General features: G+C 39.8%; 1 long non-coding RNA gene across 1 annotated transcript in view; it reads left to right on the forward strand.

Annotated features, from left to right (window-relative positions):
* The window catches only part of LOC114476713 (uncharacterized), an 18,840-nt gene continuing 5,138 nt past the window's right edge, over positions 1-13,702 (forward strand). The window contains exons 1-2 of the long non-coding RNA XR_003675631.1: positions 1-88; positions 276-319. This is a non-coding gene — a long non-coding RNA (uncharacterized LOC114476713). The remainder of the gene's footprint in view (positions 89-275; positions 320-13,702) is intronic.

A 13,702-nucleotide genomic window follows, 5' to 3' on the forward strand; every position in this document is an offset into this window, starting at 1 on the left:
AAGAGACTGAAAAGACTGTTCTGACCTCTGACCTTAACCAGCTGACACTCAGTCACCAGATAGCACGGTCACCAGCTGCTGCATGACAGTAAGTAGTGTGTGTGTGAAAACTAGTCAGTTCTCATCAGCAGGATAAATAAATACATTCCTTCCTGTCGGTAAATCTTTAATCTGGAACCAAACAAACAGGATTCACACGAACATAAAGAGAAAGTGTTTCAACGTTCCTGTCCTCATCTGACCTGTGTGTGTGTGTGTGTGTGTGTGTGTGTCAGGGTGAGGTCACAGCAGCAGCTCTAACCCATCAGGACATGCAGAGGTGAGACACACACACCTGTACTTTCTCCTTTGTTGTTGATGTTGTGAGTGTTTGTCGTTGTTCAACGTGTGTGTGTGTGTGTGTGTGGGGGGACCACGCCCGTCTCCTCCTCCTATAATTAGTCCTGGAGGCAGAGCTCATGGCGGTTTGATGGTGAGGTGAAAAGTTGAAGCTGTAATCACTGTGTGTGTGTGTGTGTGTGTGTGTGTGTGTGTGTGTGTGTGTGTGTGTGTGTGTGTGTGTGTGTGTGTGTGTGTGTGTGTGTCCTTGCTCATCCCTGACAGTCAGTGAAGTGTCCATTACATTTTCCGTCTCTTATTTTGAAGGCTGATCTTATTTTGAAGGCTGTTCTCCAGGTGTGGGAGGAGCTAACCTGAGGAGGGAATCATTGATTGTGTTTGTGTTGCTGGTTCAGATGGAGATGAGAAAAATAAAGATGAGTTAAATGACCAATAAATCAGATAAAATTAGATCAATTAAGAAACTATATAATTAATCAGAGTCGTTCATCACAGGGGGCGGAGCCACACACATGAGCGTCACATGATTAACAATCATGTTAGCGTTAGAATAACGACCAATCAGAGCATTAACAGGAAATGACAGTTTGTGTGTATCTTTCATTTTTTGGTCTTGTGTTTTTTTTATGCTTGTGGAGTAATTTTGTATATTTTCTATATTGTTGTTTTTGTTTATTGTATAGTTATTTTGTGTGTTTAGGAGTAATTTTGTGTACTTTAGTGTCATTTTGTTCATTTAAAAAGGTGGTCACTGATGTCATTGATTAATAATCCACTCAATATATTATTTCAATGAAAGTAGCACAATATGATGTAATTCTATCAGGTTTACTGTACGTAGTATTGATACATTTGTTGGCCATTTTGTGCTTATTTGGATTGAGCAGATCAATATTTAATCAACTATTTGATTAGCTTCTTAAAATATTTCCCTTATCCAGTTATTAAACACTTTAATACTACATCCTGGTGCTCTGTATAAATTATTACACTTTTAGTTTTTTACTTCACGAGCCACCACTCCTCTCCATTACATGGAGCCACTATCAAATTCAATTTTATCTGTTAGGAACTTCATTTACAGAGAGGCCAGTGCAGCAACAATAAAACACAGAACCAATAAAACACAGTTCATATCCATTCACACATTAAAATTCTGACATTCATGAGTTCCTTAATAAATACTTAAAAAAAACTCAATAGAAATAGATTAAAGACAAATGGCCAAAAGTGATAATCTTCAACTATACATTTTGTGTGCGATCATAATGTTTAACATCTGGATGGAGCTAGCCCTCTTTGTCCTCAGTAGCAGCTGTTTCGCGTGTTTATTCTTCACCTTCCACCGTTTTCCAGAACGCGTCTCCTCCTACGGCTTTCAGAGAACCCACGCAAATTGTACATCAAAACGTGTGGCTTGATCGGGAATCGAGTGCTATGACTTTTCTAAGAGATTCATCAGTTTTTTGCAGAATAAATCGCCAACATCTGCGAAAAAAAGTCCCTTAACAAATGAAAAGGGAGAGAAAAATATCAGTCAAAAAATGTAACTTTTCCTAAGCGCTACTGCTTCGCCCTAATTTCACCTCGAGACTTCAGTTGAACTTCAAAATGCAGGGCTTTTTGTCCTCTGCAGGGATGTATTTGGCGTGAGGATGGGGTTACAGTTCTCAATAGCCGAGTCTTCAAAACCTCCTGACTCGAGTCAAAAAGCCCCTGGTAGCGTGCGTGATGTCATAATCTTAGAGTGGAGGAGCAGCAGAAATTTACCTGAAAATTTTCCGAACAACTCGCCCTCTAGGCCAAACAATACATAGAAGGTGAATGTAGCTATGGTTCCTGGGCTTCATATGAAGCCAAGTTTGAAGATCTCACCCTTTCTAAAGTCAACTGGAAGCCAATAGTTCAGGCTGAGGTTCCTGATTTTTTTCCCATAAGAGCCAATGTAAACTGAAGATTCCTGATAGAATGACTGTTTTTCCACTGCCGTCACATGGTCATTTCTTACAATATCTTAAAAAAATAAATGTGCACGCTCCCCTGGTTTTTCTACCGCTCATGACCATTTTAGTTTTCACTTAACATTTACAGTTTCTGCGCAAATAGAAGCTTTTCGTGAGTCGGGTTGGGTACGAAACACAGTATCAATATGGCACTGGTTCTGACGTAAACGGTAGTAACCAAAAAGAACGAACATTTTGGTGCCCCGCCTCCTCAGTGTCCGCTGACTTTCTGTTTAATGTTAAGCTCATAACAAGTCGTGTTTGTAAACACAATGTTAAACTTAAGCTTTAACACCAGATTTAAAAGTCACAGTTTAGCATTTCCACAGGAATGTAACAGATTAGCTCAGGGTTTACTGTAACCTGTGGCTCAGGAGCCACATGTGGCTCTTTGACACTTTTGCAATGGCTCCATATAGCTTTAAAAAAAATATTGAAATAGAGAGTTTTTTTTTTGTTTTTACAAAGACTATTAATGATTATTGACAAAAAAACATGATAACAACATTAATCTCCCCTATTATATTGTTTAATACAATATTGTTTTATTTGATATTATTTAAATGTTTTTGTTTATTATTTTTATATGCTGCTTGTATACATATTATTTCAATTTGGCCCTGAAAATAAAAGGGTATTGTATTTAGCTAAAGCTAATCTTCCCATCATCAGTTTATAGATCTAAACCTGGGTTCACGGCCTCTGGTTCTGGTTTGTGTCCCTTTCTATTGTCTCTGCGTTGCTTTGTTGTCTGGGTTTAAACTCACGGCCGATCAGAGGAAGTGGGCACAGAGCAGCAACATGTGACGCTTTACTTCAACAACAGCGAATTAGCCGTGAGCTGTTAGCGCCGCGCAGACGTGTGGAGGTCCTGACCTCCGTGTTTGGATTCACTGAGTCCACATGGAGAACTATCAACACACGGAGCTCACATCAACACATCAGGAATGTGTGCAGAGAGACCTCCACATGACCCACTGGGACTTTTGAATCAAACACATTCACTGGTAAACCAGACACAGAAACTAGTCCTCCTCAACTAGTCCTCCTCAACTAGTCCTCCTCAACTAGTCCTCCTCAACTAGTCCTCCAACTAGCTCCAACTAGCTCTATTTGGACAAATCAGGACACTTAGGGACACGAGTCCCAAACTAGTCTAAACAACTCCAACTTAGTCTAAACAAGTCCAACTTAGTCTAAACAAGTTTAGAACTAGTTTTAACAACTAACAAACTAGTCTAAACCAGTAGCTGTTCCCACTCAACGTTCTTGAAGCCAAAATACGGTGCTTAGGGGTGCTGCCATCTTGCAATTTTGGAGCCAGAGTCTGCGCAGTAGGATCCAGTGGGAGGAGCCCTGGTAACACGCCCCGCCCATTTAGCATACTGCCCTGATGATTTACGCAGCCCAGCTACGCCACGAACATAAGTATCTTTAGAGGTTAGAACAAAACCACCATTTATTTACACTCTAATATCTAAACGTACTCTATTTAAAAATAAAGAGAATCACACGTCAGCTTTCCTTCACAACTTAACTGCTATTCACAAAGAGAGCTACGCAAGATCCGTGGCTGTCAATTATCGTCATATATGAGATTTTTCAACCTCAAATAACTTATTTAACACAAAGTTCACAGAAAAATGAGCTCTTAAACACAATGTAGGCTGATAATAACTAATGATCACAGCAGAGTTTAGGTTTGGAAAAAAATGATGTGACGAGTATTTTAACTTTACAGTTTGACCCACATCTCATCTGTTATCATTGAGGAGGCGGGGCTTATGACCGATTCTGCAGCCAGTCAGCAGGGGGAGCTCTAAAAATAAAAGCTTCACTCCACCAGGAGATTGTTCCGTCCATTCTTTTTACAGTCTATGGTTTACACGAGTCCAGCACTAGTTTAAATAACTCCAAATTAGTCTAAACAAGTCAGGAACTAGTTTAAACATCTAAACGAGTCCAGAACTAATTTAACTCATTCACTGCCAGCCATTTTAGAACAATTTGACTGATTTTTAAAGATCCTCAGAATATTTTGTACTATGACAAGCTAGATTCTGACAGATTACAATCTCTACTTTCATCAGAATTTTGTTTTTGTTTCTAGCTTGTTTTGTTCTTTTGTAATCATCAGTTGAATAGAGGCAAGTTTCACACAAAACGCCAGTTTGTGAGAAAAAGCTGAGAAAAACAGCTTTTTCTGAAAAAACCTGTCAGTGACTTTGAAGCATTTTTTTGTTTTAGTGACACGTCAACATTAGTTTCCTTTTATAAAACTACAAAAAACAACACTGAGACCAGGCTTTTGATGACATTATTATAATTATTATTATTATTATTATTATTATTATTATTATTATTATTATGGTATCTGGGTCAGAGTTGTATGGTTTCCTTACTTTTGGCCTTCATCACACATGCAACTTCCTCCTCCTCCCGACATGTTGAGTTGGCCCGTATTGTTAATCGTCTTCTCTCACAATCGCGACACTCAATAGTTCACTTAGATCCACATCTGCTTGAGTGTGAACTGTTGTGAGCTGCTGGATACTTCACAATATTCCTTTGTAGCACCATTTTCTGCTTCATGAACTCCTTTCCTCTCTATCTAAAGGTGTGCTGCTGCCACCTACATGGCACCAGCTGGTCAGTACATCATAGTACAATGCTGATTTTCAAGTGAGAACTCCACCACAGTGTATCCTAGCAACCCCCGTTGAAAAACACAATTGACACATACTGTACACATACCTGTCAAGTATCTTGTTTTTGTTTTGTTACCCCTCTTTCCAGCCATTTCCCATATTAGTATTTTCCCGTAAATATCCCTTATTTTAATGTAATAATAATTAAAAGATGCCTTACTAAACTAAACGCCGTCACTAACTTTGCCACCTGAGATTAGTGCCGACAGCGGCAACAAACCCAGAAACAACTCAGAAAAGAGATGATGAATGAAAACGTTCCGGCGAAAAAAACCAAAGAACTCATGTAAATACGTTGTAGAGAACCACATGAGTGAGCGTGAGAACATTTTTAATAAAATAAAATGTTATTCTTTAACTTAAAGACAAACAATGTTAAATTAACAGTAAATATGTAACGCGTTGACTTGTATATAAACTGTAAGTATATTAAATAAACATGTGCTTCATATACACATATCTATTTTGGTGATATAGAAAACTACAATATTGCATATATCAATATATATAGATATATATAGATGGATTAATGAGTGCGTCCTAAGTAACCCAGACCTTCCCTATAACAAGCTACGCTACAGAACTCACTCACACGTGCTGTCCCTTACAGGTGAAAAAGCCAAAAGTGTCACATATTGATCATCTGTTTATTAATAAATGTCTCTGTGTAACATTTTACATCAGCAAATTTAACCCAGAATTGTTTTTCTGGTCAGACTTTATTCAATAAAATTATCTAGATTTATATCATATTTCACCATTTTGATAAAATATATTGAGATATTAGTTTTGGTTCATATCACCAGCCCTAGTAGGAATGTTTACAGTATTTTAATGTTAATAAAGGTCGACCTACCAGATTATAATCATATAATTGTATTTAGTAAGTGTTTGATAAGTGAATATTTTAGATTTATTGTACATCTATATTAAAATATAAGTGATACTGGAGACTGGTTGGACGGGTGGGACGGATCGTAGTGGATGCCAGAAAATGTCCCTTATTTTTAAATCCAAAACCTGACAGGTACATGAATACATGCGTCCATGGCAGTGAGTGAGTTAAACCTCTCCAAATTAGTCTAAACAAGACTAGAATTAGTCTAAACAAGTTTACGCTAGCGTACGCACTGTGTAAGTGTCCTCCACGGTAAATGTAGACTTGTTCGAGCTCTGATTGTTCTGAACGTGATGATGAAGATGATGATGATGGTGAAGATGAAGATTGACCAAAACCAGTATAATATGATTTTAAATCAAATCAATTTTCTCCTGAAACGTGTTCAATTCAAACACAAAAACAGAACAAAGTGTTCAGACCAACATTGATTTAGAACATGTGAAAAACCAGTTGGACTAACTTACAAAATTAGATTTTTTTTATCCTAAATAATAATTAAAAAAATCCCAAAACAAGTTTAGGTCGAGCTGAAAATGTGCTTTTCTCTGTTTCTGTAAAACAATCATTTTACATCCTTATTTAAAAACTACTGAACAACTTTAAAGTTATGTTAAAGATTTAAAGAAACATTTACAAACTTTGCTTTGAATTTAAAACCAGTTTAAACACAGCGACTGTTTCTCAGTGAAAACCAGAACCAGAGACGATACGAGAAGGAAACAAGTTCCACATTTTGATTCAAAGTCTTTCAAAGACGACGTTCAAAAATGATTTTAGTCAGAAAAGTTCAGTGGAAGCTGCAGGTGAAAATACTCAGAGAACTGAAGTGTAATCACGCAGAAGAAGTACACACACACACACACACACACACACACACACACACACACACACACACACACACACACACACACACACACACACACACACACACACACACAGGGCGTGGCTCCTCACACTCTTCATGGATTTCCTGAACTCTTGAACTGAGCTCAGGAATGTTGCTTCACTCCCTGTCACAGGTAACCCTGACCACCGCAGGCCCCGGGGAACCAGTACACACACACACACACACGCACACACACTGCACAGAGGATGAGATGCTAAATGTCCCTTGTGTCTCTAAACCAGAGACGGCAGTTGTTTTTAAAGGGGGCGGAGCCACAAATATGATCAGAGGGTCACATGACCAACATCCACATCATCATTTAGAATAACAGGTTAACGACCAATCCTTTTTGTCCTTTTTGATTGATTTGTGTATTTTATGCTTCATATATTATTTCTGTCATTTCATGTAATTGTCATTTTGAGTTTATTTGTCGTACGTTGGTTTTGTGTCCAATCAGAGCGAGGCCCACATTCACACAGGACAACTGTACGGTTTCCTCTGCCACCAAGTGAATGTGACCCACAACAGATCAGAGCTGGATTCATAACTGGTTCTAGTTAAGATCTAATCTAATCTAGTGCAGATTTAGTGTGGATTATTGTAGCACTTGTCCAAGTTAGTTTTTATACCTAAACTAGTCTAAATTAGTTAAGTCTACATGTCCAGATCTTGTGTAATTTGGTCTAAATTACTTTTTAGTCTAAAACTAGTCTGAACTAGATAAGCATCGGTGGTGTTTTAAACCAGCTGGTGATCATGTTAACTGGTGTATGCTGGTTGTGCTCTGAAGTCAGTCATTAGTTAACATGGACACCAGTTTGACAGAAACACTAATATGATAACAATGATGATGATGATAATAATTATCATAAATAACTATAATAATAATAATAATAAAAATAAATGTGATATTTCTAGGATTAAACGGTGTGTGTGTTGTGAAAATGACTCATTGTTGATTCTCAGTCTGCTGGAGTGTGAGGGGCGGGGCTAAAGCAGGTGTTTTATTGTGAAGGTTGTGACTGTGGCCTGGGGGGCAGACGGTCTTGGTCAAGGACAGATCAGCCAATCAGACGAGGTGTGAACTTACGACCTCGACTCTGTAGTGGAGGCTCTGGTCCGCAGGCGTCTGGAATGTTGACATAACAGATGTCGTCTGACGGAACCAGTAATTACTGCTCTTCCTCCTCACCCTCCTCTTCCTCCTCCTGCAGCTCCTCACACCAACTACACTCTTGGTTTTCTTAGCTCCTTGTTGGGATCACTGATTTAGTTAGCATCACGCTAACAAGGGAGAGCTTTGTTTGGTTAGCATTGAGCTAACAAGAGAGAGCTGTTTAGTTAGCATCAAGCAAACAAGGGAGAGCTGTGTTTAGTAAGCATTGCACTAACGAGGGAGAGCTGTGTTTAGTTAGCATTGAGCTAACAAGAGAGAGCTGTGTTTAGTTAGCATCAAGCTAATGAGGGAGAATTGTGTTTTTTTAGCATCAAGCTAACAAGGGAGAGCTGTGTTTAGTTAGCATCTAGCTAACAAGGGAGAAATGTGTTTTGTTAGCATTAAGAGAGCTATGTTTAGTTAGCATCAAGCTAACAAGGGAGAGCTGTGTTTAGTAAGCAATGCGCTAATGAGGGAGAGCTGTGTTTAGTTAGCATTGCGCTAACGAGGAGAGCTGTGTTTAGTTAGCATCGAGCTAACGAGGGAGAGCTGTGTTTAGTTGGCATCAAGCTAATGAGGGAGAATTGTGTTTTTTTAGCATCAAGCTAACAAGGGAGAGCTGTGTTTAGTTAGCATCTAGCAAACAAGGGAGAAATGTGTTTTGTTAGCATTAAGAGAGCTGTGTTTAGTTAGCATTGCGCTAACGAGGGAGAGCTGTGTTTAGTTAGCATCGAGCTAACGAGGGAGAGCTGTGTTTAGTTAGCATTAAGCTAATGAGGGAGAATTGTGTTTTTTTAGCATCAAGCTAACGAGGGAGAGCTGTGTTTAGTTAGCATCTAGCTAACGAGGGAGAGCTGTGTTTTGTTAGCATTAAGCTAATGAGGGAGAGCTGTGTTGAGTAAGCAATGTGCTAACGAGGTAGAGCTGTGTTTAGTTAGCATCACGCTAACAAGGGAGGGCTGTGTTTAGTTAGCATTAAGCTGATGAGGGAGAATTGTGTTTTGTTAGCATTGAGCTAACGAGAGAAAGCTGTGTTTAGTTAGCATCGAGCTAACAAGAGAGAGCTGTTGAGTTAGCATCAAGCTAACAAGGAGAGCTGTGTTTAGTTAGCATTGAGCTAATGAGGGAGAGCTGTGTTTAGTTAGCATTGAGCTAACAAGAGAGAGCTGTTTAGTTAGCATCAAGCTAACAAGGGAGAGCTGTGTTTAGTAAGCAATGCGCTAACGAGGGGGAGCTGTGTTTTGTTAGCATCAAGCTAATGAGGGAGAGCTGTGTTTAGTAAGCAATGCGCTAACGAGGGGGAGCTGTGTTTTGTTAGCATCAAGCTAATGAGGGAGAGCTGTGTTTGGTTAGCATCAAGCTAATGAGGGAGAGCTGTGTTTGGTTAGCATCAAGCTAACAAGGGAGAGCTGTGTTTAGTAAGCAATGCGCTAACGAGGGGGAGCTGTGTTTTGTTAGCATCAAGCTAATGAGGGAGAGCTGTGTTTGGTTAGCATCAAGCTAATGAGGGAGAGCTGTGTTTGGTTAGCATCAAGCTAATGAGGGAGAGCTGTGTTTAGTATATCCTTTATCACAGTAGGGGCCACAAAAAAGTAATTTTCTTGATTTTTTTTTTTTGTCATTATGTGTGCTTTTGTTGTTGCTTTGTGTATTGTTGTGTATTTTTGTGCTTTTTGTGTTTTTTTCGTCCAGTTACCCATATCATTATTGAACATAAATTACAACAATTGACGCATTTTTCAATCTAATAAATTCAACTTAGAAAATGTAAAGAGTAACTTATTTTCTTAAAGAGTAACTAAGCCCTGAGGTTTGAGAGGACGTGTGTCTAAATTTAAAAAATGTCTTGATTATGGGTGGGGCTTCTGGAGCAGCTAAGACACGCTTAGTATATACTATAAAATTTACAAATAACTGTCTATGCTATGCTAACTAGCTACTCACTATAGCTCAATCTTCACTATTCTCTCAGCCCAAAACGTCACATTAGCAAATGTCACTTGTAATATCCTGGTTTAACACATAGGGGGCAGTAATTCTGCCATTTTTATATTATCTTATATATACTAGTACAGTGTCCGTCAGAAGTATGTATTCATATAGTGGGAGGAGCTTAAGTAGAGTTGGCAATTATGTCCAAATGAGTATGTATTTGAAGGTTTCATGTACATAGAGGTGTACACACTCTGTACTCTGTAGTGTTATAAAGGGTTTATTTGTGGGTGTAAAATAAAATAGTGTGTGATTTATCTGGTTTAATTCTATGAAACATGAATATGATAAATGTTCTTTGGATGGATTATGTGTATTTTTGTATGTTTTTTAGTGTAGTTTTGTGCATTTTTGTTGTCATTTTATGTTTTTTGTATAAATATGTAGTTTTGTGTATTTTGAGGTGTGTGTGTGTGTGCGTGTGCGTGTGCGTGTGCGTGCGCGACTCGCACACGTACGTGCTTTAGCTGTTCACATGCACATATCAGTGACTCACATCAGGTCCAATCAGTGAGACTTGAGAGCTTTTCGGGTTTATCAGTGTGAGCGCGGCTGCTCAGACGCCCCCCCCCCACTATCTTCCTCTCTCTCACTCGTGTGTTTACAGTTCGTGTCTGCATGGCTGTATACACAGTGATTGGCTCTAGCTGTACAGTGAATAAGATATAGATGGTGCGCTAGCGCCCCCTCACACTCTGAAAAGCTGAATAGGTTTCACTTCTGGGCCTTCCAAAAGTGAAATAAAATTAAAATAAACATTCGGTAATGACCAAATTACTCCAAACTAACAGATGCACATACTATTATATTATGCATTGTATTAAAAAAGCCGTTGTCTAAGTTTCAGGTTGAACTCATACCGCGTCAGGAAGAAATTCGCTCCACATGCACGCGCGCGCACACACACACACACACACACACACACACACACACACACACACACACACACACACACACACACACACACACACACACACACACACACACACACACACACACACACACAGACTTTCTTTGCTTTCATAGATAGATGTGACAAATTGAAATGTGCTTCCCATTGGTTCACTTTTTAATGCATGCTAATATACAGTAAATAATGTGAACATTGTTGTGCTTCAGATGCAGGTTTGTCACTGTGTTACTTTAGGTGAACTCATTACTGCTGGTTGTGGATCAAAGAGCGTCTGAGCTATCTGATGGTCTGACCTAAACTGTTCTTTCTTCTCATCACGGGAAGCAAACCCTCTCCCGATGACCTCAAACAACCATTTACACAAACAATTAGCAGTTCTTGCTGTTTGCTCGTTGGAGCGAGCGTCCAAATCCTGACGCACTTGATCGTTTGTTTGTTTGCTTGTTTATTTTCATGGCACAGGGAATAATCTGAAATGTCCTTCAGGGACACAGTGGGACAGCTTTGTCCCCTCACTCTGATATTTTCATGGATTTAATGTTTGCTTTCAGACTTCTCGGTGGACTGTAAGACGTTTATTGATTTTAATTTTAATTAAATTTAAAACATGTTGCACTAGTTGCTACATGCTACGCTAACCCAAGCATGTTGCACTGGTTACCACATGCTAAGCTAACCCAAACATGTGGGACTGGTTGCTACATGCTAAGCTAATCCAAACATGTGGGACTGGTTACCAAATGCTAAGTTAAATCAAACATATGAGACTGGTTGCCACATGCTAAGCTAACCCAAACACGTGGGACTGGTTACCACATGCTAAGCTAACTCAAACATGCGGGACTGGATGCTACATGCTAAGCTAACCCAAACATGTGGGATTGGATGTTATATTCTAAGCTAACCCAAACATGTGGGACTGATTGCTACATGCTAAGCTAACCCAAACGTGTGGGACTGGATGCTACATGCTAAGCTAACCCAAACATGTGGGACTGGATGCTACATGCTAAGCTAACAAAAACATGTTGCACTGGTTCCTACATGTTAAGCTAATCCAAACATGTAGGACTGGTTGCTACATGCTAAGCTAACTTAAACATGTAGGACTGATTGCTACATGCTACGCTAACCCAAGCATATTGCACTGGTTACCACATGCTAAGCTAACCCAAACGTGTGGGACTGGTTGCTACATGCTAAGCTAACCCAAACATGTGGGACTGGTTACCAAATGCTAAGCTAACTCAAACATATGGGACTGGTTGCCACATGCTATGTTAACCCAAACACGTGGGACTAGTTACCACATGCTAAGCTAACTCAAACATGCGGGACTGGATGCTATATGCTAAGCTAACCCAAACATGTGGGACTGGATGTTATATTCTAAGCTAACCCAAACATGTGAGACTGATTGCTACATGCTAAGCTAACCCAAACGTGTGGGACTGGATGCTACATGCTAAGCTAACCAAACATGTTGCAATATATGCTACATGCTAAGCTAACAAAAACATGTTGCACTGGTTTCTACATGCTAAGCTAACCCAAACATGTTGCAATGGTTACTACACGCTAAGCTAACAAAAACATGTTGCACTGGTTGCTACATGCTAAGCTAACCTAAATATGTTGCACTGGTTGCTACATGCTAAGCTCACCCAAATGTGTGGGACTGGATGCTACATGCTAAGCGAACCAAACATGTTGCATTGGTTGCTACACGCTGAGCTAACAAATACATGTTGCACTGGTTGCTACATGCTAAGCTAACCCAAACATGTATTACTGGTTGCTACATGCTAAGCTAACTTAAACATGTAGGACTGTTTGCTACATGCTAAGCTAACTTAAACATGTAGGACTGATAGCTACATGCTAAGCTTACCCAAACGTGTTGCAATGGTTGCTTCACGCTAAGTTAACAAAACATGTTGCACTAGTTGCTACATGCTAAGCAAAGCTAAACATGTTGTACTGATTGCTACATGCTAAGCTAACTTAAACATGTGGGAGTTGCTACACAGACTACAGTCAGAAAAAAACCTGAATGATATGGAGGAGAAGTTTTTCATCTTTTATTGTGGCATCATGTTTCTACATTTAGGAACAGATCTATACTGTATACGTCTGTGACATAGGTCGTGACCTGCTGTTGTCACTTCCTTCCTGTGGTTATTTAACAGTTACAGTTAATTGTTGTGTAATATGCACGCTCAGCAGTGGCATTGCTCTGTACTGGTTCCCAGGCTTCGGGCCCAGGGCTGACCGCTCTCTGACCCGTGCTGCTGTCAGCGCTGGTGGCATCGCGGTGAACTCCGGTTCAAAACGTCGCCAAGTTCACAGTGACTGAGCCTCGGTCATATAATGAGCCACAGGGCTCCGCGGCACGCTTAATTAGGCCACCATTAGTGGTCAGCCACATTCTCTCCTGCCAACAAGGCCGCAGGAGCCCCCTGACCTCACAGGTGACCTCACAGGTGACCTCACAGGTGACCTCACAGGTGAACTCACAGGTGACCTCAGGCTCGTTCCTGGAGTTACTTCAGGTCAGTGTTAGACATTTCCTGGTTCTAGAGCAACACGAGGCTCTCTGTCCTCTCTGTGAGGCTCCATCAGGAACTTTATCCAATCATTGCAATTTTCTTACATTTTTGACCAAATCTTCATCACAACCATTTATTATCTTTCATGTGGTAGTGAAACACAAACAAGTAAATACGACAACTAAAGACGGACCAAATAATGAATTACACACACACACACACACACACAAAAAGAATGAAATCAAAAAGACA

The sequence above is a fragment of the Gouania willdenowi genome, chromosome 15, assembly GCF_900634775.1.
Source record: "Gouania willdenowi chromosome 15, fGouWil2.1, whole genome shotgun sequence".
NCBI lineage: Eukaryota > Metazoa > Chordata > Actinopteri > Blenniiformes > Gobiesocidae > Gouania > Gouania willdenowi.